The sequence below is a fragment of the Lepidochelys olivacea genome (assembly GCF_965140295.1).
Source record: "Lepidochelys olivacea isolate rLepOli2 genome assembly, chromosome: 27".
NCBI classification, from domain to species: domain Eukaryota; kingdom Metazoa; phylum Chordata; order Testudines; family Cheloniidae; genus Lepidochelys; species Lepidochelys olivacea.
Genome location: NC_140437.1, coordinates 11,848,279 through 11,875,229, shown reverse-complemented (window position 1 = coordinate 11,875,229; position 26,951 = coordinate 11,848,279).

Below are 26,951 nucleotides of genomic sequence, written 5' to 3'. Positions count from 1 at the left end.
GCCTGCAAACCCTTCTCCCTGTTGGTCTCACTTCCCACCAGCTCTGCCGTGGGGTGAGACATTCCGCCGGGGAGCAACCCTGGGCAGGATCAGCCCCCTAGAGCCCAGCGTCCTGGTGGGGTGGTTTGGCTTCCCTCTCTCCTCCCCTCTCCGGACCTGCCCCCTCCCCCCGGTGTGTCACGCACAAGGGCGTGGTGTCCGTTTGCAAGCCTTGGCTTTAATCTGCAGCCGCGAGAGTCAGGGGGAAGCGGGGAGCGAAGACCGCCTGGCCAGTTGGGTCCTTCAATGCTCCCTCCAGGTGTGCTCACTGGCCTCCCAGGGCTGAAGTCTCTGCTTCCCCAGTCACAGTCAGAGCTGGTCAAGCTGCCGGGGCCCCGGATGGGCAACGTCCCGTTTCTGGCCTGCCAGAGGTCCGCGAGGAGACGTGGCTCTTCCTGCATTGGTGAGCCAGGCTGTTCCATAAACCCCCCGGCCAAGGTGTATGAGCCCACGGGCCACCCTCGGTTTCCTGCGGCTACCCTGGGCGCTATTCCCTATCTGTAGAGTTTGAGTCATTATTGGTAGCTGGCCTTGGTCTCTGGCCATCTCTAGATCAGCGCCTGGGGCACTGATCTGCCTGATCGCTCTTAGGCCATGGCTACCCCAGAAGCGCTTTACCTCTGGAGGAATGCCAGGATCCAGTGTGGCCACACCAGGCCCGGTCTAGTAAACCCCCTCTCTCTATCTCTACCTATCCGCACACATTCCCCCTCTCCTTGGTTCTCCTCGCTCTCCACCCCAGCAGCTGCCCTCTCCTTCCCCAGCTCCCCACAGTCTTCTCCTTTTAGGGACAACGTCAGCTGAGTCATTATCCTGGAGGAAGGTAGCGGGAGGCCGCCCTGGGCCTAGGTGCAGGAAGCAGCTGTCTCGGTGGGGTGGGGGACAGGGAAAGGGCTTCCCCAGGTTTATCCTTTATTTTAAAGGAGGCAGGTTGAGCTGTTGGCGGCTGAGTGGAGGACAGGCGGGTTGCTGCCCTTTGGAAGCGGCAGCTGGGACCACCACTCTTCTTGATTTCCAGGCAGCATTGCTCAATGGAAGAAACCAGACCGTCCTTCCGCAGGGTTGGAGGGAAAGGCCCTCTCTGCCCCCCCCCCCCTTGCTGTTAACGGTATGGCTGCGGCCCTGGCTGAGCTGTACAAACGCAGCCAGTGTGGAGCAGTCCCTGCCCCAAAGAGCCTCCAGCTGCAATAGACGGGGCAGCCCCAGGATGAGTAAGCGAGGCTATTAGCAGCATGGGGGTTAGAACCGAGGCCGCTGGACTCCGAGCCCCCTTCCCGCTCCGCTGACCCACAGATCCTGCCCCCCTAGAGTTCCCCAAGGACTGAGAAGGGAACTGTCCTGGAGCAAGCAGGCAGGTCGCTGTACCAATGGGCCCACAGTGCTACTGCCCCACACCCTCTTCACAAGGGCATGGCTGCCAGGGTGGGGGCATGAACGGGGCATGCTCCCCCTTCAGCGTTTGTCTGTTGGCGGCGTCACCGCAGCCGTGGGGCTCTCCTGATTCCTCCTGGGTTCTTATATTTAATGTGGCCGCATCCCGCCTTTCCTTGGGTGGGAGGAGGATCCAGCCCCTCTGTTGGCTCCGGCCTGGAGACCAGCCACCCCAGCAGAGTAACAATCATGAAGAGCTCCATGGGGTTGCGGTAGACACTGGCCCTTTAAGCCACCTTTGCATTCCCCCGGGCCTGGGACCACTTCCAGGGGTCCTGGCAGCAGCCTGCACAGCTCAGCCACACCCCCTTCCATCTGGCCACACCCCCTTCCATCTGGTCACACCCCCTACTGAGGTGTGGGAGTTGTATGCCACCCAAGTGTCCCCTTGCATTGGGATGACCCAATGGGGTGGCGAAGCTGCTGCTCTCCAAGGGCTCGATGCACTGGTCCCAACGGGCTTTGGAAACATCCATGCGTAAGGTCCCAGTGCTGCGGGGCAGAAAAACCCCAGAGCCCAGTGCAGTCAATGGGGGTCACTGGATCTGGGAGCTGCTGGGATCAGGGCCCTAATGCAGCCAAGCACCCAGGACACAGCTTTAGCTCTGCAGCCGGGGCGGTGACTCCTGTCCCCCCTGGAGCTGCTTCTCCTTGTGGGGAGGAGGTGGCGGGTGCTGCCCACCTCTGCCCGATCCGATCTCTGGTGGTGGGGCCAAGCCCACGCCTCTCTCCCTGGCTCCGGGAAGGGATGGGGAGAAGAGGCCCCAGAGCTGTGGGCTGAGATCAGCTGCAGTCCAAGGAGCCGGGTTTGTTTCTCATTAGCTGCTCTTGGCAGGAGCTGTGGAAAAAACAGCTTCAAACTTCAGAAAGCTGGCAGGGGGGGCGGGGGGAGCGGATCAGATGGGGGAATGGCTGGCTGAGCCGCGACCTTGCTGAGATTCAGGGGGAGAGATACGGAGAGAGGCAGACCGGATGGGGAGGGAGGGAAAGAGATAGAGGGGCAGGAGGGGGGAGAGAAAGGGAGGAGGGCACACAAAAGGAAAGGAGGAGTGTGGAAGGAGAGAGAAAAGGAGCCCTGGTTCTTCCCTTTCTTCTCTCCACTGTAGCTAGGACACTGGTGGAGCCCTACTGGGACCAGTCCTTAGCCCTACTGGGACCAGTCCTTAGCCCTACTGGGCCGGCTCTGCCTGCTCGTTCGCACCAAGGAACTGACATCAGTGGCATCGCCGGGAGCAGAGGGTCCTGCCCAGGGGTGTGGTGGCCAGAAAGGTGTTCCAGGCTGGGCAGTGACGGGGGCGGGGGGGTCGCTAAGAGGGTGGGTTTTGAATTGGGCTGAGGCGAAGGTGCTGTCACAGAACCAGAAGTGCCACTAAAATGCATTCACTTCCCCAGACAAAGTGACCTCCCCACACACGGCCGGGCTTGGCTCATCACGGGAGCGTCAGAGCGAGCAAACCCCAGAGCCCCTGCTCGCCATGGGGCTGATCCAGCGAGGGGCTGGGCCGCCCCCTGGCGAGCTCCCGGGTAGGATCGAAGCAGGTGCTCTGTGTCCCGGAGATCAGGCCCCTCTCACGAAACCTTCCCTCTGCTGAGCCTCTCTGTGGTTCTTCTCAGTCCCCTAGTCCCTGAGGCTGTCCAGCCCCTCTCCGGCCAGGGGCGTAGACCCTACCTCTGTCCCCCGTCTGGGCTCGACGGCCGGATTCTGCTCTCACCGCTACTCCACTGACTTCAAAGCAGCAAGTTCTGAACTGGACCCGCACGAGAGGAGCGGCAGGCCCCGGGGCCTGGATCTGACTCCGCTTCTTGAATACGTTGTGTCGCGGGTGCCATTCATTTCTCCAAGTCCGATGGGTTGGGCGCCCCCACCGTGAGCCCCGGACACCCGGCTGAGCGTTGGTCCACACAGCAAAGTTGGTTCGGCTTCACTACATCACTCAGGGCTGTGAAAAATGTCGCACCCTGGAGATGTAATTAAAATGACCTAAGCCCCGGTGTAGACACCTAGGTAAACGGGAGAATCCTTCCCTCGGCCTAGCTACGCCTCTCGGGGCTCGTCCACACTTGAAACACGAGGTGGCTTAACTGTGCAGCTGTAGCTCTTCGGTGTAGACAGGAGGGGTTCTCCGATCAGCGCAGGAATCCACCTCCCCGAGAGGCCGTAGCTCTGTCGATGGGAGAATTCTTCCCTTGACCTACCGCTACCTACACCAGGGGTTAGGTCGGCTTAACTACCGCGCTCAGAGGGGTGGATTTTTCACACCCCTGAGCCGCGTAGCTGGGTTGACCTAATTTTTTGGTGTAGAATTACTACCGTTAGACCGACCAGCGTTCCAGGAGCTAGTGGTAGACAGATTCATAGATCCCCGGACCAGAAGGGACCATGGGGATCATCTTGTCTGATCTCCTATATACTGCCCCCAAATAATTCCTTGTGATCTAGGACAGATCTTTTAAAAAAAACAGATTAGACAGGAATTGGGGGCCTGTGTGGTGATAGGGAGACAGATAGATCAGCATTCCTGGTTCTAGTGAGAGAGGTTGTAGGGTTAGCTAGATACGGCAGCGTTCTAGGATCTAGGGAGAGACAGGAAGGAATACGAGCTCACACCTAGTACATTTTGCAGAAGTGCTCAGCGCTGCTTGATCTCTGCCCCCAGCAACGGGACTGACTTCAACGGGAGCTAACCCTGAGTGTCAGCAGGCCCCGTGGACCCAGCTCCTCAGTGCTGGCAGGGTGGCATTGAATGGAATCGTTTTGATGAGAGCAATTTATTTTTAACCCTCTGTCCAGCTTTCTTCTTTGTGCCGGGCTGCTCTGCCTCGGTAGGTGCACCCATGGGGTCGTCGCTCAGGCAGGCGTGGGGCAGGCCTGTCTCCTTGGGCGGGCTGCAGGGAAAGTGAGTGAAGGGCAGCACACGGGCCAGCATGTGGATTCGCTTCTTGCACGACTTCCGCTCGCGCCCGTGAAGAGCAATCCGGATTTAGTAGATTCGGCATGAGCCTGGGATGCAGGAGCCCTGGGTTCCAGGCCCAGCTCTGGCCTGGTGGGTGACCTTGGGCAAGCCACTTCCCTTTCCTGTGCCTCAGTTTCCCCCTGTTTAAAATGGGGCTAATGAGCCTGACCTCCTTTGTAAAGGGCTTTGAGATCTAAAGATTAAATGTGCTCTCTAAGAGCTAGGCATTATTTTTATTATTACTGCCCCACTGCACTTTTTAAATGACCTCTGAGTTTTGCAAAGCCACCCAAGTAACATAGACACCCAGTGCCCATTAGAAATCCTCCCTGAGGGCTTCTCTGCAGCAGGCAAACCAGGCAAACAAGTTGCGGATAAGGCACTGCAGGAAATGCACATGCCCCAGTTGTCCCCCAGCAAACTGGGCTGGGCCATATGCTGCTTCCTTTTCCGCTTGCCTCAATTCGTTGGCATGACCTGGCAGGACAGTCTTCTTCAGATGGGCCATGGTCAGGTTTCGGCTTCTTCATGTGAGCGCTCCATGCCTCTGGAACCCTTCGGGGTCCCGAACGCCAGGCAGCCAGGCTCCAGGCAGCCAGTGAGCCGGGCTCTTGCAGAGGGATTATGGTCTTAAAAAAACTTTTGGCCCAGAGCAGGAGGCTGGCTGAAGGGTCAAGCTTGTGGCCTTAGGTTTTGGAAACCTGGTTTCACTTCCTTGCTCTGCCACAGTCTCCTTGTGTGACCTTGGGTAACTCACTTAATTGCTCTGAGTCCCAGCTCCCCGCCGGCAATGCAGGCGTGGTGATATTTCTGTTCTCCTCCCCTTTGCCAGGCTAGTCCCCAGACTGTTAGCGCCCTGGGGTGTCTGTGCAGCGTCTGGGTCAGGTGCCACGCTCCCGGGGAGAAATGGCGAGATCACGACCGGTCTCAGGGCGGGCGGAATCACGGGGGCAACAATCAGATCTCCCCCGTGTGAACTGCGCCAATGGGATCTGTCACTCTGCCGTGTGAGCAGAGGGCGTGTATGTAAAAGATCTCCGGCAGGCACCACCGTAAAGCGTGTTTGCTCCTTACTAGACCATGCTCCCAGAGGATGAAATCCACCCCGTGCATGGGCCCAGCACGCGAAGTTCCATTAAGCCCCTGGGGCCCACAGCCAGTCCTTAAGGTTTAAGCGGGAGGCAAGTGGTTCCCAGCTCTGGGGCTGACTCCACTCCACAGGGGTGGATTTTCGCCCTTTGCTGAGATCTGATCCCCCGCGCAGGGTGCAGTCCGGGAAAAGACACCACTTGCCCCCTGTGTAAAGGGGCGCATCTGGCAAAGGAAGCAGCTGCAGTGCAGATGTCATGCAGCCACGTGTTTGCAGCTGCCGAGCGAGGCTGAACGAGCAGCGCTGCTGAGCTCCCCGGCGTGCAGCCGTGTCCCGTGCAACCTTCTTACGCCCTCTCCACGCCCTTGCACCCGCCAGGTGGAACCAGACACGGCTGCACCCCAATTAACTGCACCTTGGGTGAGCTGGGGTTCAGTGCTGGTTTGCACCTGGAGCCAGCTCCAACCCTGCACAGGTGCAGGGATAGGGGGGCTGTTTGCACCTGCCCTATTCAGAAGCTGTGGGGTCCCCCAGGGCCGCCCCAAATTGCAACTCTGCTGCAATGACCACTGCAGGGGTGCAGACTAGCCAGGGCACGTGGCCACTCTGGCCAGGCCTCCTCCCCACACTCTCCGCCGCCCCCGGCTCAGCTGGAGGTGGCATGGAGCTGGCCCAAGGGCAGCCTGCGCATCCTGCCCTGTGCCCCGTTTATGCCAGCCCCGCTGCCCAGCCTGCCCCGAAGGCCGACGCTTCCCCGCGGCCTGCAAAGGAACCCGCCCTCCCACTGGAGCCAAGTGAATTCCTGAAGCCTCCACAGTGGCAGCAGGGGAGCAAGCAGGATGTTGGAAGGAAGGGATAAAAGGAGAGCAGGAGAGAGAGAGAGAGAGGCTTTCAAATCAGAACCAGGCCAGAGAGCAGATCCGCACCGTTGCAGGGCCCATCCCCCCGTCGCCACAATGAGGAGCCAACCTCAAAGCCTGGCTGGGGATGGCTGCTGCAGGAGCTCAGTTACCCTGGGCGTGCAAATCCCGCTCTGCAGCGCATCTGCCCCGGGGCTTTGCAAGTCAGAGCTGCAGGGGGGCGCCAGACTTGGGGGAGAAGAGGGGGCGGGTCTAACTTTTGCCACGGCTGCTGTGGTTAACCTGGGGCCAGCTTCCGGCGAGGCAGGCCAAAGGCAGCACGTGGGTTTGGCGATCAGCGGCCACGTCTCGGCGGTGGAGGAAGACGGGAGGAAAGGGATACGGCCAGGCTGTTGGAGCAGAGAGGTGCAGAATGCACGAGCCGGATCGGGGCAGACGAGGGGCACTGCTATCCTGGGAAGACGTGCAGCACGAACCTCACGTCTACTAGGCCAGCCACCACAAGAGGGCTTTCCCCCCCGCTCCCCCCACGGCCAGGTGTCACCCTGCCGCAGGCAGGAGGCAGGTGGTAGGCAGAGGTGGAGAAACTGCAAAGGCATTTACGGAAGTGGGTTATAAATCTGGCAGTGGGCGTACCAGACGGGCGGAGGCTGCTTGCGTTGGCAGGGTTCCCCCTGCACAAATGCACACCGGCCCTGCCTGAGAGCCAGGACCCAGGGCTTCCCTTCCTACTGCAACCTAACTGGTGCACACGCACCCCCTGTCCCGGGCTCCCGCTGGCCGAGAGGGAGGAAATATCTTTCCCTCTCACTTTGTCTTTTCTCTTTCTCCCTGCTGGAGGAGAAACTGCCTCTGGCCAAAGGCAGGAGCAGGGAATCTGGGCTCGGGTGTGTCACGGCTCCCCCAGGGCGCGGGTTTGCTGATGTGGGGCTGGGGAAATGGATAACTCAGGGTTCATTAGTTCTTGAAAGTCATAAGGCTGTAATAGGTCAGACCAAGGTCCATCTAGCCCAGTGTCCTGCCTTCCGACAGTGACCTGTGAAAGGTGCTTCAGAGGGAATGAATGGAACAGGGCAGTGATCAAGTGATCCATCCCATCGTCCAGTCCCAGCTTCTGGCAGTCAGAGGCTTAGGGACACCCGGAGCATGGGGTTATGTCCCTGACATCCTCCCTAATAGCCATTGATGGGCCTGTCCTCCAGGAACTTACCTAATTCTTTTTTGAACCTACTTATATTTTTTGCCCCTCACAACATCCCCTGGCGAGGAGTTCCACAGGTGGACTGTGCATTGTGTGAAGAAATACTTCCATATGTTTGTTTTAAACCTGCTGCCTATTAATTTCATCAGGTGATCCCTGGTTCTTGTTATGAGAAGGAGTAAATAACACTTCCTTATTTACTTTCTCCACCCCAGTCATGATTTGATAGACCTCTATTATATCCCCCTTAGTCGCCTTTTTCCAAGCTGAACAAGCTTTTAAGCTCTCCTCGTGCGGAAGCCACCCCCCTCATTGCTTGTGTTGCCCTTTGCTGTACTTTGTCCAATTCCAACCTACCTTTTCTGAGATGGGGCGACCAGAACAGCCCACAGTGGGGGCCTCTTCGGAATGGGGGGCGGACCTGGGTACAGTTCCTAGGGGGAGAGGAAAGTGCATGACAGAGCCCTCCCTCACCCCCTACCCCTACCCCCCAGCCGCCATACTGACCCTCTCTGCAGCCTCCGCTATGACCAGCTTGTAGCAAGAGTGCTCCGTGCCCACCAGGGGACCCTGCGCTGACAGGATCCAGCCTGGGGGCAGAGACCCCCTCTGGGACATAAAAGCGCTGGGTGATTGCCCCCCTCCCCAGGTCCCCCTCCCTACACCCCGCTTCTGAGCCCTATGGGCCAGGCCGTGAGGCCCAATGGCTGTCGATTTCATAGGACCCTGCAAACTCCAGAGCCGCCTGTGGGCCCAGCAGGCGGGGCAGAGGCTGGGTGAGGAAGGGGGGTTGCGAAGGGAGGGGGCAGAGGCATGTTAGCAGAGGGTACAGCGTGCAGACGCTTGCCGGGCCAGGCTGCTCTGTGGACCCCCCCAGGGGACGTCGGTCAGCAGGAGATCCACCCGGGGAAGAAAAGCAGGTCAGAGCGATCAAGGAGCTGGGCATGGGGGGCTTGATCCAAAGCCCAGCCGGGGTCTCTCTGCTGGCTTGGTTGGGCAATGGCTCTGCACCCCTCCTCCCCCCGCCAGCGATGCCCCCTTCCTGCCCAGGAGCCACGGGAAAGACCCGGGGGGGGACTCTTTGCATCAGCACCAGCCAACGTCGACCATAAACCCAGCGATCCACTCCCACTCCCGCTGCGTCCCGCTCTGGACTCGCACTCTTCCAGCCCTGCCAGCAAGTTGGCAAGCCGGGGCTGGACTCCCACCTTGGTGGGCGACAATACGCGCGAGCGGCTGCACCCCGGCAGCTTACGCTGGGCCCCGACTTCATTCTTTCCATCCAGCCGCCTCACCCCCTCTCCGCCAGCTTGGGAGGGGGAGTTGCCCCGGCTAGAGACCCACCTCGGTAGTCGTACGGCCCTCGTCGCCAGAGGGCCCCAGCACCTTGGCCTTGTTAATGGAGTCACCCCGCACAGGTTGGGCAGTGCTTGCCCCAGAGAAACTGAGGCACGCGGTACGCGCAATTGACGAGACCTGGCTCACTCAGGAGGTCTGTCGGCTTATCTAGGAATCGAAGCCCCGGTCTCCTGAGTCCTAGACCCCCAGATTGCCCTTCCTACCCTCGAGCGGCTGCTTTTTAATTCCTGGTGTCAGCATTCGAATGCTGCGTTTTCTCTTTGTTTGGCAGTGCTGAGATCAGGCCCCTACAGCATCGGGTGCTGTTTATATTCATAGGGAAGGCTGGTCTAATGGTTAGAGATCTAGCCTAAAACGGGGAGGTCAATTCCCTGCCCTGCCACAGACTTCGTGCGTGACCTTGCGTGAATCACTTAGCCCCCCTGTGACTCGGTTCCCCATCTGTACAATAGGTTTAGGAGAGGCGGTGACATGTTCAAGGAACACAAGGGGTCAGTAGCAGAGGTCAGTCTAGAAGCCAGCTCTCTGGTCTCATAACTACTAGACTAGCACCCTAACCATTGTACCATGCTGCCGATGCTATAACCCACTGAAGCAAATTCCCAGTGGAGCCTAGAGGAGTCTCCTTGAGTTACAGACTGAGAAGGGACAGCAGGGCAGCCCCATGGACGAGTTGGTCAGTATTTGGCCCAAAGGAAGCTACGCAGGGGTCCTCATTACAGAAGCAGGGGTCTCCTGCCTCTGAATTGGGAATGCAGGGAGGGTGCTGCCAAAGTACCATGTCTGGAGGGGCCACGACACTTGATGCTCTTCCTTCACCACATCGCAGCCCCACTCGAGAGAGGCCATCCCCAGGGGAGTTTGGTCTCCCTAGCCCATGCAGTTGTGGGGTGAAGACGCTGGTGTGGCGGGTGGGGCAGTCAGTGCCCGCCGTGGTGGCAATTCGTTGGGCTGTTAAGGGCAGCCCGGGGGGAGCTGGACTGAGACCTCACCAAACTCGGCTCATGTGGGTCATCAGCTGGTATGTTACCGGGGCGGATTAGGAAAATGAGTGAGGTAGATACAGAAAGTCCCGTCTCCTGAGAGCCAGGACTTCCCTTCTCACCCGGGAGAAAGGTGCTAATAGGAACATAAGCCGCACCAGGCTGGATCCCACCCAAGGTCCATCTACCCCAGGGTCCTGTCTCTGACAGTGGCTGGCACCAGCTGCTTCAGAGAAAGAGGCAAGAACCCCAGTCGTTAGGCTCAGCTTTTAAAGGTATTGCATTAGGAGCCTACATATACAAGGGATTTAGGCACTTAGGAGCCAAAATCCCACTGACAGTCAATGTGATTTCAGCTCCTCAGCTGGTTAGATTTGCAACACTGAGTGCAACAACACCTAAATGCCTTTAAAGATCTGGGTTCTATGGAAAAGTTCCTTCCTGACACCATCAGTGAAAAATCATCCCATGCCTTGAAGCAGGAGGGTTTGGGCTCCTTCCAAACCTCATTTACTTTTAATAGTCACAATTATAACTCTGAAAATGTCCTCCTCATCCATATAAATGCCTCATCCCTTTCTGGAAAATGCTGAGCCCCAATGGCATCTGGTGGCAATGAGTTCCACAGGCCATTGCGTGAAAAAAGCACTTCCTTGGAGCCGTTTTGAATTGACCGCTTTCATGGAGCATCCTCTTGTCTGTCTGCGGACTAGCAGGGCCCCCCCCCCCTCTCCCCGAGCTCTTTCCAGTCCCTTTACTAATCTGTTGTCACGTCTCCTAGGAAAACATTGCAGGGTGGCCCAGCAGAATTATGTTAAAAGCTACCCTGCCTCTCCTTGGAATAACAGGAAATGTAAAACCTAGGCACTCCAGCCTGTCCATTTATCACAGCGAGCCTAGAAAAAAACCAGCCCTCTGCCCGGCTTTTGTAGTGTAACTGGCTCCCTGCGCCGGGACACAGAGCTAACAAATTATGGGGGGAGGGGAGAGAAAGAAGCCGCTGGCCGCTGTGTTGAGGTTTCTTGTTGTGAGGAGACTGGCCAAAATGCTTCGCCGCCGAGATTAGTCTGTGCTCGGAATACGAAGCTTTCGAAAAGCATAGCAAGCTCAGGGCAGAGGCGGCTGCTGGCCTGCTCCGTTTCTGAGCATGCTCCTGGAATCGGAACAGCCGGGAGTCCAACGCGGACTCTGCCCCGAACCTACAGATCCACCCGGGATCCGGCCGCTTCGCTTCATGTCTGCAGCCTCCTGTTCGCTATGTGGTTTGTCTGCCCCGGCTCGCTCTTGCTGCTTCCGGGCCAGTAGCCACCTCGTGACGGCGCCTGGCTCTTACGCAGCAGCTTGGCATCCAGCGGGCCTCACGAAGGGAGTGTCTTTTTTGGTCTGTGTTTGTACAGCACCTAGCACGCTGGGGGCCTGGTCCACGCCTGGGGCTTCTAGGCACGGCAGTAATACAGATAATAGTAATGAGTGGAACTAGAGAAAGAGGGTGAGGTTTCAGGAGGGACCTGGTTTAGTGACACCAGAGGATTGGTTATAAGCTGGGCCAGGCTGGTACCAGACTCAGGCATTTCAGCATGTATCTAGGCTTCTGTGCACACTCAGTAAAGATCTCTCTCCTACAACTCTGCCTGCCTGCCTCATCGCTTGTCGTGAACAATTATCCCCATTTCACAGAGGGGAAAACGAAGCACACAGAATCATAGAATACCAGGGTTGGAAGGGACCTCAGAAGGTCATCTAGTCCAACCCCCTGCTCAAAGCAAGACCAATCCCCAATTTTTACCCCAGATCCCAAATGGCCCCCTCAGGGATTGAACTCACAACCCTGGGTTTAGCAGGCCAATGCTCAAACCGCTGAGCTATCCCACCTCTCCCCCCAGGAGAGTGATCCAACCCAGGAGAGTGATCTGCCCAAGGTCAGTGACAGATCTGGGAATAGACTCTAGGCTTCAAGACTGTCACTCAGGTGCCCTATCCACTGGGCCACACTGCCCCCTTGAGCTAGCTTGGGGACAAGAGACACCGCTTCCGTCCTGTCAGAGAGCAGGTGTCACCATAAATCCCTTGGCGCTTGGGCGATCTGCAGCCCAGTTCTGAGATCCATCCAAGAGATCTGGATCAGAACCAAAAGGGTCTGAACCAAAGCACCATAGCCCAGCACCCTGCAACTTTGGGGGGGGCGTATGAAATCCAAGACTGGACCCAAAGGTCAATGTTGCAAAGGACCCGTGTTTGTATAATGGGTTGAACCAGTATCCTGGATCCAAACCCACAGTAAATCTTTCTTTCTTTCTTTCTTTCTTTCTTTCTTTCTTTCTTTCTTTCTTTCTTTCTTTCTTTCTTTCCATCCCTAGATTCTAGAATATCTATCTATCTATCTATCTATCTATCTATCTATCTATCTATCTATCTATCATCACCCCAGGCTCTCCATGCCGTCGCGTTATCTGAGTGTATTATGCAGGAATTAACCGGTGGAACATCCATCGCTGGCCACCCTTGCTGTGGTCAGCCATGCCCACCCCTGTGGTCCTCAGGAGGGCTTGAAGCGCTGTGCGTTACTTATGCTGGGCAGCTGGAGAATTTCACTGCCTTGACTTAACGGCAAGCTCCCCACGCAGCAGGGGAGCCCGGGCCTCACTGAGGCTTTGGCAGGGTCCACACAGTCGGCTCGACTGGCATGGGTGCCTGGCATTCCAGGGAGCTGAGGGAGCAGAGCCGGGGCGGCCACGTGCCCCTTCACGGAGGCGTCGGTGCTCAGCGGTCTCGAAAGCAGCCCTCAAAGAGCTGAAGAGCTCAGGGCAGAGACACTGGGATCCTGCAGACCACCTGTGTAGTCCCGTGCCCCCACCCTCCATTGCAGAGGCTGGCTTCTCCTCTCCTAGGACACAGAACAGTCCTTGCAGCTGAGATCCACGGGTGGGAGGCCTTTACGCATGGGGAAATGAACGAAGTGGGTATCTCACCTAAGGAAAGGGATCGTGTCTCCCAGGGCAAAGTTAACAGACGGCTGCGGACCAAGCTGCTTCGTCCCCCGGCGAAGAAGTTAAAAACACAAACCAAGGGGCTTGGATTGGTCCCAAGGGACTGACGGGCCAGGCCCCAAACCGCTGGTTAGCAGGGAAGCTCCTGGCCACGCTATTTGGTCCTGCAGCCAGAAGGTAGTTGTCCCTGCAGGCTAATTACAGAGGGTGTTCCAGGAACGGCAGCCGCTTCAAAGCTAGTTGCAAGGAGGCTGGAATGAATGGGAAGGAATCTGCTTCCCATGGCAGGCAGCCAGGGAAACAGCCCACAGGATAGGCTTCTTGGCAGAGGTACCCAGGCCACGAGGACACACCTGTCCTGCCTGCCACTTAAGCCTCCAGAATGGAGTTTAATTCTAGCATTGGGAAGGCTGGCGTGTAATTAGAATTCTCCAAAGGCATTTAAACTTCCCAGACTGGGCTTGTGATCTTCTGAGCCGGATGAATACACAGTGTTGTCGGGTTTTAGCGCACGGGGAACGGGGGCAGAAGCCATGCCAGTGAAAATAGATTAAACACACCCTCCCCGGTCCTTAGAGCCGCGGGCGCCAGGCAACCGAAATCCAGTAGGGAGTGGGCATGGGGCGGGTTTAAGGGAGATGGAAGCCGTGGGACAATCGACTCCGTTGTCTTTTCCCTGTGCACAAAGAGGAGAGGTGCTTTTGGCCCAAACAGCTTCTTTTGTAGTGTAAGGAAAAGCAGTGACCAATGGGATGTTGCTGGGAGAAGGAGCACGCATGTGATTATGCACACAGGCAGGGTCCTTTGTGATTTCAAGCAGCTAACAGACATCATGGTTTCGCAGTTACCTGCACTGGCTATTCCTGGCTCTCCCATATCCTGGGGGACTTACACACCCTGCCACGTGGGAAGATTTTGCCAACAGAAGCAATGCAGTCCAGCAGATAGGGCAGTGACCCAGGGCTCAAAGAACATGAGTTCTATTCCATGCTCTGACCTGCTGCGTGACTTTATCCCTCTAAACGCAAAAGGGAAACAGAGGCACAGCGCGGGGAAGCAAAGTCACTTCCTTGCTCAGTTTCCCTTCTGTTTTAGATGAATACGGTCTTTGGGGCAGGGCCCGACACAAAGAGGCTCTGATGATACTTGGGGCCTGTAAGAACAAGAAGGGGATTTGGGATAGGTTATGTAGATGGTTAGATCATAATTCATTAAAATTCATTTGTTAAAATTAATGGCAGCTGGACATCTCACCCCCTTTGGTATTTCTGTAAATTGCAGCCCACTGAGGTAGCTTTTCTAATGCATTTAGTCGGAGGGGAATGACCCAGGGAGGTTCTGGTTTCAGGGCTTTGTATATTACGGCTGGTTGACATTTTCCCATCCATTTTTTTTTCCCGACAGAAAATCGGACTTTCCGCTAAGTGAAACTTTCCGCCGGAAGTGTCTGCTTTCCTCTCAAATTTGTATTTCTTGTGTTTCCTGCCCCCCCCCACCCCCACCCCCGTGAAAAGGCAAACTTTCCTGCAGAACCCCCCTGCCCAGCCATCCAACCGGCTCCATTGGAGATGCAATGTAGGGCGCGACCCCTCCCAACCTCGATGCAACGGCCAGCCTGTAACGAAGTCGCCATGCGCTGTCGTAACGTACATTTCATCATGCAGCAGTTCCAGCCTCGTGCAGGCAGGCAGGGGGTGACTTGGTGTGTGAAGAAGCAGGTGTCTTTCTCACCATTCCCCATGTTCTCAGGGTGGGCTCCCAAACCACAACCTCCTCGAGGGTGGCTTTCGGTCACAACACTACCGGTTGCACCAAGCTGAAACCCACCCTGCTTGAACTGAATTTGGCCGACTCAAACAGTGCTCGCATTGTTCCTCACCATCCCTCCACCCCTACGCCCAGTGCCCCTTTCTCCGTTCTGGGAACTCCTCCTTTACAAGCCTTTTCTGGCAGTGGGGAGCAAAGGCACTTGGGGCTGAAGGGCCACTTGCATGATAAACCAAGCCACTGAACTCTGATCTGCATGAATCCTGATTGCCCAGCCTCTGCATCCACCCAACACTGACCGAAGCCCCAACGTCCCGTCCTGTCCATCCACTAGGCTCAGTGAAAAACCTAAAGTGGATTCTCTGGGGAGGAGCTCTTCTGTAGTTGTTCCAAGATAGATTGATCTTGGTCTGTGGACCTTTTGGTGTCTTCTAAAGATCCCCACAATGTCCTAGAGATATCCCTTCCTGATTGATGACCTATGATCTATCGATGTATCTGTCCATCCATCCATCCCATGGTATTTATGGAGCACCCATCCCCATAGTATCTTAGTACTATCCCAAGAGGCTTCCACAGCCAGGCCAACAAGGAGCAGACCTCACTCCGGGACATTTCAGTGGATAACAGGGCTACTGCCTTAGGCCCCGCCTAGCCTTGGGTTGATTATCCCTCTGGGTGGACACTCAGGTTTTGGTTTACTGGCTGCTTTTGGTTTAGTGTAAACCTGCTCCTGATCCTGGACTGCCGCTAAACCGACTGATGTAAATGGAAACAAAAACGCCCACCAGACTTTTCAGACCGCACTTTGAATTAACCCGGTGCAGCCCTGCAGGCAGACAAGCCTTTTGCCGAGAGCAGCTTGCCTTTGAGACGAGCATTGGAGAAACACAACTCCTGCAGCGTCCGTTCCAGCGTCCAGAGCAGACGGCGCTGGTAGGTGGCTCATGCTGCTTAGCCCCTCTAGATCCCCTAGGGGCCACCGTGACATCTTGTCACGCTGGCAGAGGGACGTGGGAAGGACAGGACAGGACCCCTCCACCCAGGACCGAAAGGCCCTGCTGAGGTTGGTTCTGAAGGAGATCCAGGATGCCAGAGGGCCGACGCTCAATTTTCCCCTAAAAATACCTCCCAAATTATACATTGCAAGGAATCCATCCCAGCCTTCCTCTCACTCCCTCCTCCCGCTCCTGAGCTGTGTCCCCCCCGGCACACACAGATTGGAATATTTATATTCGTCTGCTCGCTAGCTCACTCTTTTGCTGGCTCTCTGGGTTGTTATATTTGGCGTCTCACCAACCAGGCAAAACAGCCCTGAGCAGGCTGTTTAAAGGAGCCGGGGATCAGAAAGGAGCACACGGGCTTTGAACAAGCACCGAAGTTGATGCAGAGCAGCGGAGTGCATACTTGGGCAGCTGTGCTCGGGTGGCTAGTGTGCCAAGCAAGAGACAAGGCAGCTCGTCCCAGTGCCGGCTCTTGGGGCAACCCTGGGGCAAACCACACTGCCCATTTGTGCCTCAGTTTCCCCACCTCTAAAGCAGAGATCTCGATACCAATCCATCTTGGCCAAGCACTTTGAGCTCTGTGGCTGCAAAGCTGCCCCGTCAAGGGCCAACACCCACTTCTCCTGCCTTTTCCGCTCCTGCCTGACAATGAGTCAGGGCTCCCAACTGCTCCGTCCCGTTTCCACAAACAGTTCTTTATTCTAGGGCTTTTCCCCGACACAGTGCACAGACAAAGAGGACTGGATGTACTGTTTCCCCTTGACACGAAATTGGGAGAAATTGGACCCGGAGCCCAGCCTGGGCTTTGATGGGGACTCTCTGGCCTGCCTCTAGGGACCCGGGGGGCTTCAGCTTTTGGGAGGCCAACCTGAGACCCCAGCAAGGGGGCCGATTTTCAGGGAGCGTGGGTTTTCTGGAAGCCCCTTTACGGCATCTCAAGCTGGGACCCGCCCCCCAAATCACGAGTCCCTTTTGGAAAATGGAGGCCTAAAGTTTCAGCCAAATGCTGCCCTGGGCTTGCCCTGTGCAACTCCATTAAAGCCACTGGGCCTGCATGTCGCCCACTGGTGAATGTCTCCTTCTGTGCCCGATCCACAGAGGATATGGGTCTGTGATAGCCGCCAGTGGGGCAACCTTGCTCCTTTCCCTGCAGCTGTGGACTTCCTGCTCTCCGTTCTGGAGGTTCCCCAGGCCCTGGAGTGCTGGCCGAGACGGCAGCTGTCGCATGACTGTCACCCTTTGAACTGTTTCCAAGCACCGTTTTCAGAGTCGTAGCACTCATTTTCCTGCCCTTCAGTGGTTCTGGATTGACAGTCCAGGAGCCTGTCGTGCATAGTGTATCCCCAGACCAGGGAGTGCGCTCCCCCTTATTTGGAGGGCTGTGGCCAAAAGGAAGGCTTGCCTAGTGGTCAAAGCACTTGTCTAGGCTTTAGAAGACCTGGATTCAATTTGGGCTCTGCCACAGACTTCCTGCATGGCCTCTGGCAAGTCATGTAGCCTCTCTGTACCTCGGTTCCCCATCTGTACAATGGGTGTAAAAGGCCTGTCTCACAGGTGTTGTGAGGATAAATACAATAATGACGGTGAGGGGCTCAGGTATTGCGGGGAGGGGTGTTTCATGAGAGGGCTCCAGGCCTGTCCAACTCTGCTGGCTCTTTTAATAAGAAAATGATCTACAGAGATGCCAGCATTCCAGTCACGTGCACCCAGCCCAACTTCATGGGGCTCCCTGAAACCCGGGCTCCTCCTTCCAAGGTCCATGCAGGTTGTTACCGCGGGGGCCAGATCAGCACCCACAGATAAATAGATCTGGAGCATGTTTGTGGGCAATGTTGCGGTTTTGGCCTGGTTCGGGGTGAGAGGTGGAAGCTTGTGGCACTGGTCTGATTAGAGACTGTGAACCCTTCGCTCCAAGGGTCATAGACCTCACGTGATCTGAATATTTGCCTGAACCCCTGAGGACTGAAACGGACACGTTAGCTCAGCGCTACCAAGTGCTAGAAGGGCAGGGGACACTGATGAAGCTAATCCAGCCTGGGGACAAATTTAGATCAAGTTGAATGGCCACTTGTTCCTTTTACTCTGCAGCGTTAATGCCTCTGGCCTCTTTCCGTCTCTGTGTCCCCGGGCTGGAGTCTGTGCTCTGCCTCCTGGAGACTCAGCCTAGAGAGGTGCATTTATGTCTCCTGGATTCTGGACTACTTCCGGGGCCAAAATAACCTGTAGCGTAACTTAGAGCAGCCCTACAGGCTGCTGTAATTGACAGCAGCCTCCCCAGAGCAGCAATAACTGGCACAGGAGGCATCACTGCCATCTCCAACTCCCATCCCTACAGCATGCCCCTACACTGGGGGCCATGAGTAGGAGCCGTATATGCTCCCATCCCCCCTGGGGGTCCATTGTGTCTTGTGTGCACCACCAGAGCGGCATACAGGGGCCGCAGCTCCAATCTGCCCTCTGGCTTCTGTCTGCCTTTCCTTTCTTCTTTAGCTCTCACCATCTCCTGGCCCCACCGACCCCCTAAAATACCTGCCTGTACTAGAGGCAGGAGGGCCTGGGGGTGCTGGAAAGAGCTGAATGCTGGGACCGGGTCACTGAGGGCATCCCTGATGAGAATTAGCTGGATTAGAGCAGGTGTCTTGCCTAGGTCAGGTCTGTCTACTTGCGCCTGGGGGGGGTCCTCGGCCGACGGAAGGACTTGGGCAAGCGCACCTCAGTTTCTACGACAGCAGTCCCCGACCCACAGCCCTTCTCCACACTAGCCATCCCCTCCCCATCTACCAGGTGGCTCCCACGTGTCAAGGCTGCCAGGTCAAAACGTCCCTGGAAATACCCCACACCTCTGCAGCCCAGGATCATAGCAAAACGGAGAAGTTCACAGGCACAAGACAGGATCAGAAGGAGATTATTGGCTTGACTGAGCTAATCTCCAAGGGAGCCCGGCTCAGCGGGGGCTCTTCGCACCTGGGGCACTGTTCTAGAGGGCTGATCCCTCACCCACGTGTTTTATGGGACCCCCTGCATAGCGCCATCGCATTCCAGTGGTTATTTATATTGTGGCCCTAACAGGGTCTCACCATGCTGGGTGCTTCACGGACGGTTAGTGAGCGACAGCCCTTGCCCAGAGGCGCTTACCTTGTAAACTGAGGCACAGAGATGGGAAGTGACGGGCATCCTGTCAAGCAGCAGAGGTGGGACTAGAACCGAGCTCTGCTGACCCCCAGACCCGCGCCCCCCTCCCTGCCCATGCTCATCAAAGGTAGCCAAGGGTCAGATCCTGAGGCGCTCACTCAGACAAAGTCAGCAGACTTTTGGTGTCAGTAAACATGAAAGGCCAGATCCTCCCCTGCTGTCAATTACCAGCACTCTACTAAGCTGGGAAGAGTGGGATCCGGCAGGGACCGCTGCCCTAGCAACCCTCCCCGACTCCCACAGCCGGGACCAGGGGGCAGGGGACAGATGGAGACATGGGATCACGCTGTGGGAGAAGGGACAGACCCCCTCTTTCCCCCACCACACAGCTGGGAGGAGCGGGACACTGGCCAGACCCTGGGCCAGGCAGGTGCGGCTGGTGCTGGAAATCAGCACGCCCACGGCACAGGATGAGCATGAGGGACGTGGCGTGATGGACAGGGGGAGAAGGAGAGCCAAGGAGGGGCCATCCCCTGGCTCGGTGGTGACCCCAGGGGAGCCCGGCAGACGGAGTGGGCTTGGTTGCTAGCAGGGAGGTGTCTGCTCCGAAGACAATCCCCGTCCCACCAATAACCCACAGCATGTGCTCAGCAGCCAGAGCAGACGTGTCCAGGGACCAGCTGGGGATTTCAGCTCCATGACCTGTTGTCGGGCTGCAAGTTTAAGGCAGAGAGTGGGACCTTTCTGACCTATCTGTGTTGCAGGCACAGGGGCTCCTGGACAATCAGACATAGCCAGGGTGAACTCTTCAGCCTTTTCCTATTGACTAAGCCTGGTAAAACACCCTCCTCTTCTGCTTCTTGGCTGCCCAGCAGCCCCAGCCGGCCTGCTCCCCTGTCCCACGCGGGCGCGTGGCTCTAAAGGTTGGAGTTGGGGTGGGCGGGTGGAGGGTATCTGTGTTGGGGACAAGTTGGAACTCATCTGCCCTGTGATCCCAGGTGGAACGGATACAGCTGGGTGGCACACGCCTGCCCTGGAATGTGCTAGGTACCGGTGATGCAGGTGGTCTATCTTCCATACACAGCGACCTTGGGTGACCTCGGGCAAGTCAATTAATCGCTCCATGCCTCGGTTTCCCCCATCTGTACCAGGGAGGTCATAGCCCTGACCTCCCTTACGGGGGATATCAGGAGGGTAAGTTCATTACAGTTTGTGCAACCTCCAGGTGCTCCACTGATGGGAGCCATAACAAAATCTTAGCTCAGGAGTAGACGGTAGCCAGTGGCTGCAGCTGGAGAACGTATGGTGGATGTAGGAACAGCTGTGGGGAGAGAATACACTTCACCGGCTTCACTAGAGAAAGAGCCCCTGATTGGCCGAAGCATCCCTCCAGCCGTCCTGGAGAACCTGGCCAGAAGTCCATGAACCAGCCCCCTCAGCCAGTATAAAGCAGTATCGCTCCAATGGGCCAGATCCCCCACTGGCATAAATAGGCCGTAGCTCTTTTGAAGTCAACGGGAGGAGTTCCCCTAGTTGGTGTAATTTGGCGTAGCTCTGAATTCGGTGGAGCAATGCCCGTGTACACCCGCTGAGAATGTGGAGGTGTTTGTTTGCCCTTGGTTTTCCATTGAGTTCTGCAGAAGGATCCATCCAGATAAAAATCTTTACAGGCCGACAACAGGAGCTTGTCACAGACCAATTGTAAAATTACAGCTCCCCGCACAGAGAAACCTATAAAACAGAACAAACTGTCTGCTCCACTGGTATTTGCTGGGTATATGGGAGGCACGTGGCTTGTTTCAGAGGAACTCCAGGGATCCTCTGGAAAAGTCAAGGGAGATCAGTAAGTTGTGGGAAAGGCGTTTCAAACTGGACACAATCAGCATGAAATTCCTCCCCCAACCCATCATCACCGGCAGATCTCACCATCTGGGTCCACTGTGCATCTCGGGTAGGAAAAGTAAGGGAGCTTTGCGAGATGAAAGCGAGGTCTCAGCATTTCAACTGGTTGGAAAACCTTCCCTTGGAACCTTTTTTGGGTGGAAAATTCGGTGTTGGGAGAAACAGATCGTTTGGTGGGAAGAATCATAGAATCATAGAATCATAGAATATCAGGGTTGGAAGGGACCCCAGAAGGTCATCTAGTCCAACCCCCTGCTCGAAGCAGGACCAATTCCCAGTTAAATCATCCCAGCCAGGGCTTTGTCAAGCCTGACCTTAAAAACCTCTAAGGAAGGAGATTCTACCACCTCCCTAGGTAACGCATTCCAGTGTTTCACCACCCTCTTAGTGAAAAAGTTTTTCCTAATATCCAATCTAAACCTCCCCCACTGCAACTTGAGACCATTACTCCTCGTTCTGTCATCTGCTACCATTGAGAACAGTCTAGAGCCATCCTCTTTGGAACCCCCTTTCAGGTAGTTGAAAGCAGCTATCAAATCCCCCCTCATTCTTCTCTTCTGCAGGCTAAACAATCCCAGCTCCCTCAGCCTCTCCTCATAACTCATGTGTTCCTGTCCCCTAATCATTTTTGTTGCCCTTCGCTGGACTCTCTCCAATTTATCCACATCCTTCTTGTAGTGTGGGGCCCAAAACTGGACACAGTACTCCAGATGAGGCCTCACCAATGTCGAATAGAGGGGAACGATCACGTCCCTCGATCTGCTCGCTATGCCCCTACTTATACATCCCAAAATGCCATTGGCCTTCTTGGCAACAAGGGCACACTGCTGACTCATATCCAGCTTCTCGTCCACTGTCACCCCTAGGTCCTTTTCCGCAGAACTGCTGCCTAGCCATTCGGTCCCTAGTCTGTAGCTGTGCATTGGGTTCTTCCGTCCTAAGTGCAGGACCCTGCACTTATCCTTATTGAACCTCATCAGATTTCTTTTGGCCCAATCCTCCAATTTGTCTAGGTCCTTCTGTATCCTATCCCTCCCCTCCAGCGTATCTACCACTCCTCCCAGTTTAGTATCATCCGCAAATTTGCTGAGAGTGCAATCCACACCATCCTCCAGATCATTTATGAAGATATTGAACAAAACCGGCCCCAGGACCGACCCTTGGGGCACTCCACTTGATACCGGCTGCCAACTAGACATGGAGCCATTGATCACTACCCGTTGAGCCCGACAATCTAGCCAGCTTTCTACTCACCTTATAGTGCATTCATCCAGCCCATACTTCCTTAACTTGCTGACAAGAATACTGTGGGAGACCGTGTCAAAAGCTTTGCTAAAGTCTAGAAACAATACATCCACTGCTTTCCCTTCATCCACAGAACCAGTAATCTCATCATAAAAGGCGATTAGATTAGTCAGGCATGACCTTCCCTTGGTGAATCCATGCTGGCTGTTCCTGATCACTTTCCTCTCATGCAAGTGCTTCAGGACTGATTCTTTGAGGACCTGCTCCATGATTTTTCCAGGGACTGAAGTGAGGCTGACTGGCCTGTAGTTCCCAGGATCCTCCTTCTTCCCTTTTTTAAAGATTGGCACTACATTAGCCTTTTTCCACCTGCTTTCCTGGAAAAGTCTCGATTTCTGGTCCGAAACTCCCCACCCTGAAAAATCTCAACATTTTCAGCCAAAAATGGAAATGGAAAATGGGGCGGGGGGTTGATGAAATGTCAAAATGTTCTACAGGAAAAAAACCACCCTGTTTTCCAACCTGTTCTACTTGGATTTCCTAAGAGCTGGGCGCATGGTCGTGATTCCCGTGGAGCGCTGATCCTAGGTAACCCTGGGCTAGCGAGATCGGAAAGCAGTGCTAGGTGCCCTGCATGGCACCCATCGTTCACCCGGAGCAAGGCAGGATTCGGGGGCTGGTTCTCCTCTCCCAGCGCTGTCAGACAGAGGAGCTCCCGCTAGGTTTACAGCAATGCAAGAGGAGATTCAGAGCATTCAGTCGGCATGTTCCCCCCTCTCCTGGTCTTCCCTCTACACTCCAGCTCCCAGCATCCCTATGACTTCAGGACCTGAGCCAACCTCTTACTCATGGGGGGGTTCTGAGGGCATTTCCCTGGGGGCAGGTTATTCCCTCACTGCGGAGTTTCTTGCACCTTCCTTAGCCTTTTTTGCACTGCTCCACCAATGCCCCACTTCGTCCCCCGTGGGGATTGTGAATCAGCCACAGCCCTGGGTGAGTTGCGAGTTGTCAGCCATGGAACTAAGAACTGAGGCCCTCAACCCCTGGGCCCCTATTGCCTGAGCAACAAGACCCAGTAGCAGACTCATCAGCGTCCCAATGTGGCCAAGGAAGGTGACCAAGAACCAGCATGTGAGCCAGGGCTACAAGAGAATGAACCAACCACTAGGCTGGGTGACCTCCCCACGCACCTGGGTTGATTTTCCAGGTGTATTTTGGGTCTCTTGCAAAATCCTTCATGACCCTATTACAGCCACTGAAGGCAGAGTTAGCCCAGCCAGAATGCAGCAGTAACTCAGGCTGGTGGAAATCAGGGGCGAGGTGAGAAGATCCCGTGTTTGCTCTGGGAACACACCACCATGTGCAAACCAGCTGGGACCACCGACAGCCTCAGGGGACGATATCCTTCCACTGGGGAATAGCTCCTGCAGCCACCCTAGGTGTGGAGCTCTGACTGACGTCAGTGGCAATCCCTGTGTGGGGCAAACAGGGCTCAGAACTCGGGGTTCTCTATGGCTGGCTCCAAGAACTCTTTGAAGTTCAGTAGATCACCTTCCCCAGCCCCTTGGAACGGGGCCCTTGGTGTAGGGCCAGATTCTCAGCTGGTGTAAATGGGGGCAGCTCCATTGCAATCAAGCTGAGGAGCAGGCCCTTTAGGTCATGCAGTGGTTTCGGATGCAGCCCAAGGAGCTGGAGCTGTGCCCATCCCTCCCTCAGCGGAGAAACCTCCCTTTTGGCTTTGCAGAGGCCCTTCCAGCCGACTTTGCTGGGGCCTTTCCGCAGCCCCCTCCCCGTGGCATGATTCCCCAGCCCGCTCGGCAGCATTTCCCTTCTGCTGACCAGCGTCGAGCCTCCGTGCCCCGCAATCATGAGCGGGGCTCAAACCGGCCACTTTCAGCACAGGCCCCACCCACTCGAGCTAGGGGAGTCGCTCCTTCCGCTGTGTGTCAGTAGCAGGCTGTTGCAGTCCCCAGGGCTGGCCACTAGAGGCAGCCATGCTCCCATGCACTGAGCCAGCTCGTTATAATTGCCACCCATTAGACTTACTCCCCAGCTGACTCCTGACCTGTCTCTTCCTTGCGGGGTGGGGGGTCCGCGCTTGCTGCCCCCATGCTCCTTGCCCTTCTCCATCCCCCGCTCACACACACACACCCCACAGGACCGTGGGTCTAACCCAGGGAGCTGCAGCCAGAGTCAGGCACCGCGCTATTAATCGCAAACGCAGCAAGAAGCACAAACCGTGTGGGGCAGAGCGAGCCACTTAGGGCCGTGTTTACTCTGGCGCCGGGGGAGGCCTTGGCCCGGCCTTGCACCTGGAGTGGCCAAATCCCCAGGGAGCCGGAGGGAAAGGCGGAGAAGCCGCCTTGGCAGCGGGGAGAAGGGGTGGGATGCAGCACGGAGCTGGGATTTAAAGGGGCTGCGGCTCTTTCTAAGGCCCTGCTCCCAGCGCCCTCCCCTGGCTGCAGCTCTGCCCACTCCGTCGGGCCCTGTGCTGGTCCAATGCACTGGTGCTGCTGAAGCCTTTGAGAGCAGGCTCTTGGTCCCCCTCCGGCTAGGGCCCCGGGGGGACTCCCTTCAATTGGGCCCAGGCCTCGTGGTTTCAACACTTTCGCTTCCGAAGGGGACAGGGGGTTCCAGAGGGTGACCCCTCCCCAGGGTGGCATCAGCTGGTGCCCCGGCCTCCTGCAGTGACAGGGGAAAATCCGACAGGCTGGTGACTCACCTGGCAGGGGCCCCGCTCCGCTCCCTTGCAAAGCATGGTGGGGGGGTGCCCCCCCAGGCTGCACCCTGCCACTTCTGTGCCCCCCAGGTCCGGAGTTGGGGAAGAGGAGCCTCGCTTTCCAAGGCTGGCATGAGCTTCCCGTGTCGTCAGCCGCCCTGGGCCCAGGACGGGGGGTGCAAAGTGGGACCAAGCCGCCTTCTCCAAACAAACACAGGGAAAGGCTCCAAGATTCCTTCCCGTGTCACCACCAGCCGGGCAGCCGCACCCCCCTGGGCACCCCCCTGGGCACCCCCAGCCCCCCAACACACACCCAGCCCCCCACGGCCACCCACACCCGCCGCTGCTGTGGCTGTATATTGCTCCCCACACAACCGGACGCACTCCCTCTACTGTACAGCCCTCCCCACTTAGCCATCCGCCGGGGGGCTTTGTCGACCGCCCCCCACACCCACGTGTAGTTCCCCATGGATATAGTCCCCACACACACCACATGGTGCTGCATATTCCCCCAACACACACACACACACACACACCCTCCAAACTATAGACCCTGCCCCATAGCCAGAACACACCCCACAGCGTAGACACCCCCATCCTATACCCCCCCTTCTGTCTGTACAATGACGCATCGCCCATGGCACAGGGATACGGGTCCACACCCGTGCGTCCATCGCAGCTACAGCCGCACGCCGTCACCCACAGTTACACACACACGCATCGCACGCACCACTTATACACGTGACAAGTACACACACACTCCCACAACAGGCAGATAGCTCCCTGCTCCCCTCTCCATTCTTCCCAGCGGATCCGCTGATGTGTGGCTAGCCATCTGTCAGCACATCTAGACATCCCTGTACCGCCCCGCCTTCCCCCCACACTTACACCTAAACGCCTGCACACACCACACCCGTGCATACAGGTGTCCCCAACACACGTCTTCCGAGGGACGCAGCCCATGCAGTGTTGTTTGGGATTCCCCCAGGGGGTGCTCTTCCCTCCTGCGTTGGTACCAGACCCATGGCCCACTAAGGGTCTAAAGAGGCATTTGCAGCAGACAGTGCCAGAGATCTGCAATTCCCTTGGCATTATCTGTAAAAGCTGGGATGCTGGCCCCAGTGTCCCATCCCCGCCCCAACTCCGGGCAGGCCATTCTGCTTCCCTATCCCCCTCCTGCGTGTTCCTTGTCACCCTTCCGCTGTGAGGCTGCTGTGTTGCTGGCCCAGGTCGGCGTCCGCGTTCCACCCCAGAGGCAGCTGCATTTCAGCGGTGACCAAATGGCCCTGTGCATACAGCCTCGGTTTTGGAAAGGTGGGTGCCTCCAAGTGTCTGTGAACCCCTGAGCTCCTTCTCAGGGAGTCTGCAGAGGCTGGTGCTGGGTTGCTTAGCTCCGGGATGTCCCTGGCATGCTTGTTTTGGCATGGGTGCGATTTCACTGTGAGATACTTAGCGATTATTTATTCGTATTACTCATTGGATTCTTTCTGCTACGAGTCTTGGATTTCTGTGGGCTTTCCAGAGATAGCCCCCAAATCCCCACCTCGCTGAGTTTCAAGGGAGCAAGGAGCGGGTTGGATAGAAATCCAGCTGGGATCGGGAAATCGCAAAGGGCCTGTTCTCCAGTCCAGCTTCGCATGCAGCTGAAACCTTCTGAGAACAGATGTCCCCGTGAGCTGTTGGCCCATTGCGGGGGAAATCTCCTGGGATCAGCTGATTTCGCCAGATTTTGACCCAAGAGGGTGGAGATATGAACAGGGGAGAAGTGACTGGGAGCAGGCAGTGATGTTACTCCTGGGTATGGAACTGGTGAGACTGGTACTGGAATACGCCTTTGAAAAAGGATGTGGAAAAACTGGAGAGGGGGCAGAAAAGACCCAGCAAAATGATTCAAGGGCTGGAGAAAATGCCCAACAGTGAGAGTCATCGAGAGCTCACCGTGTTTAAATTTATCAGAAAGACGATCAAGAGGGGATGCGATCACAGCGTATCGTCGCCGTCACGAGGAGAAAATCGAGGGCGCTAAATCTAGGGCTCACTGAGCTAGCGGGAAAGGGCAGGACAAGAAGAAATGGCGGGAGGTGGAAGCCAGAACAATTCAAACAGGAAATAAGGCTCTGACGATTAACCACTGGAACAAGCTCCCAAGAGTCATGGTAGAGTCCTTATCTTGGGATGTCTTCAGATCAAAGCTGGAGAACCTTCCTGGAAGAGATGTGTTAGTCAAACACAAGCGACTGGGCTCACTACTGAGGGAACCGGGGTAAATTCTGTCCTG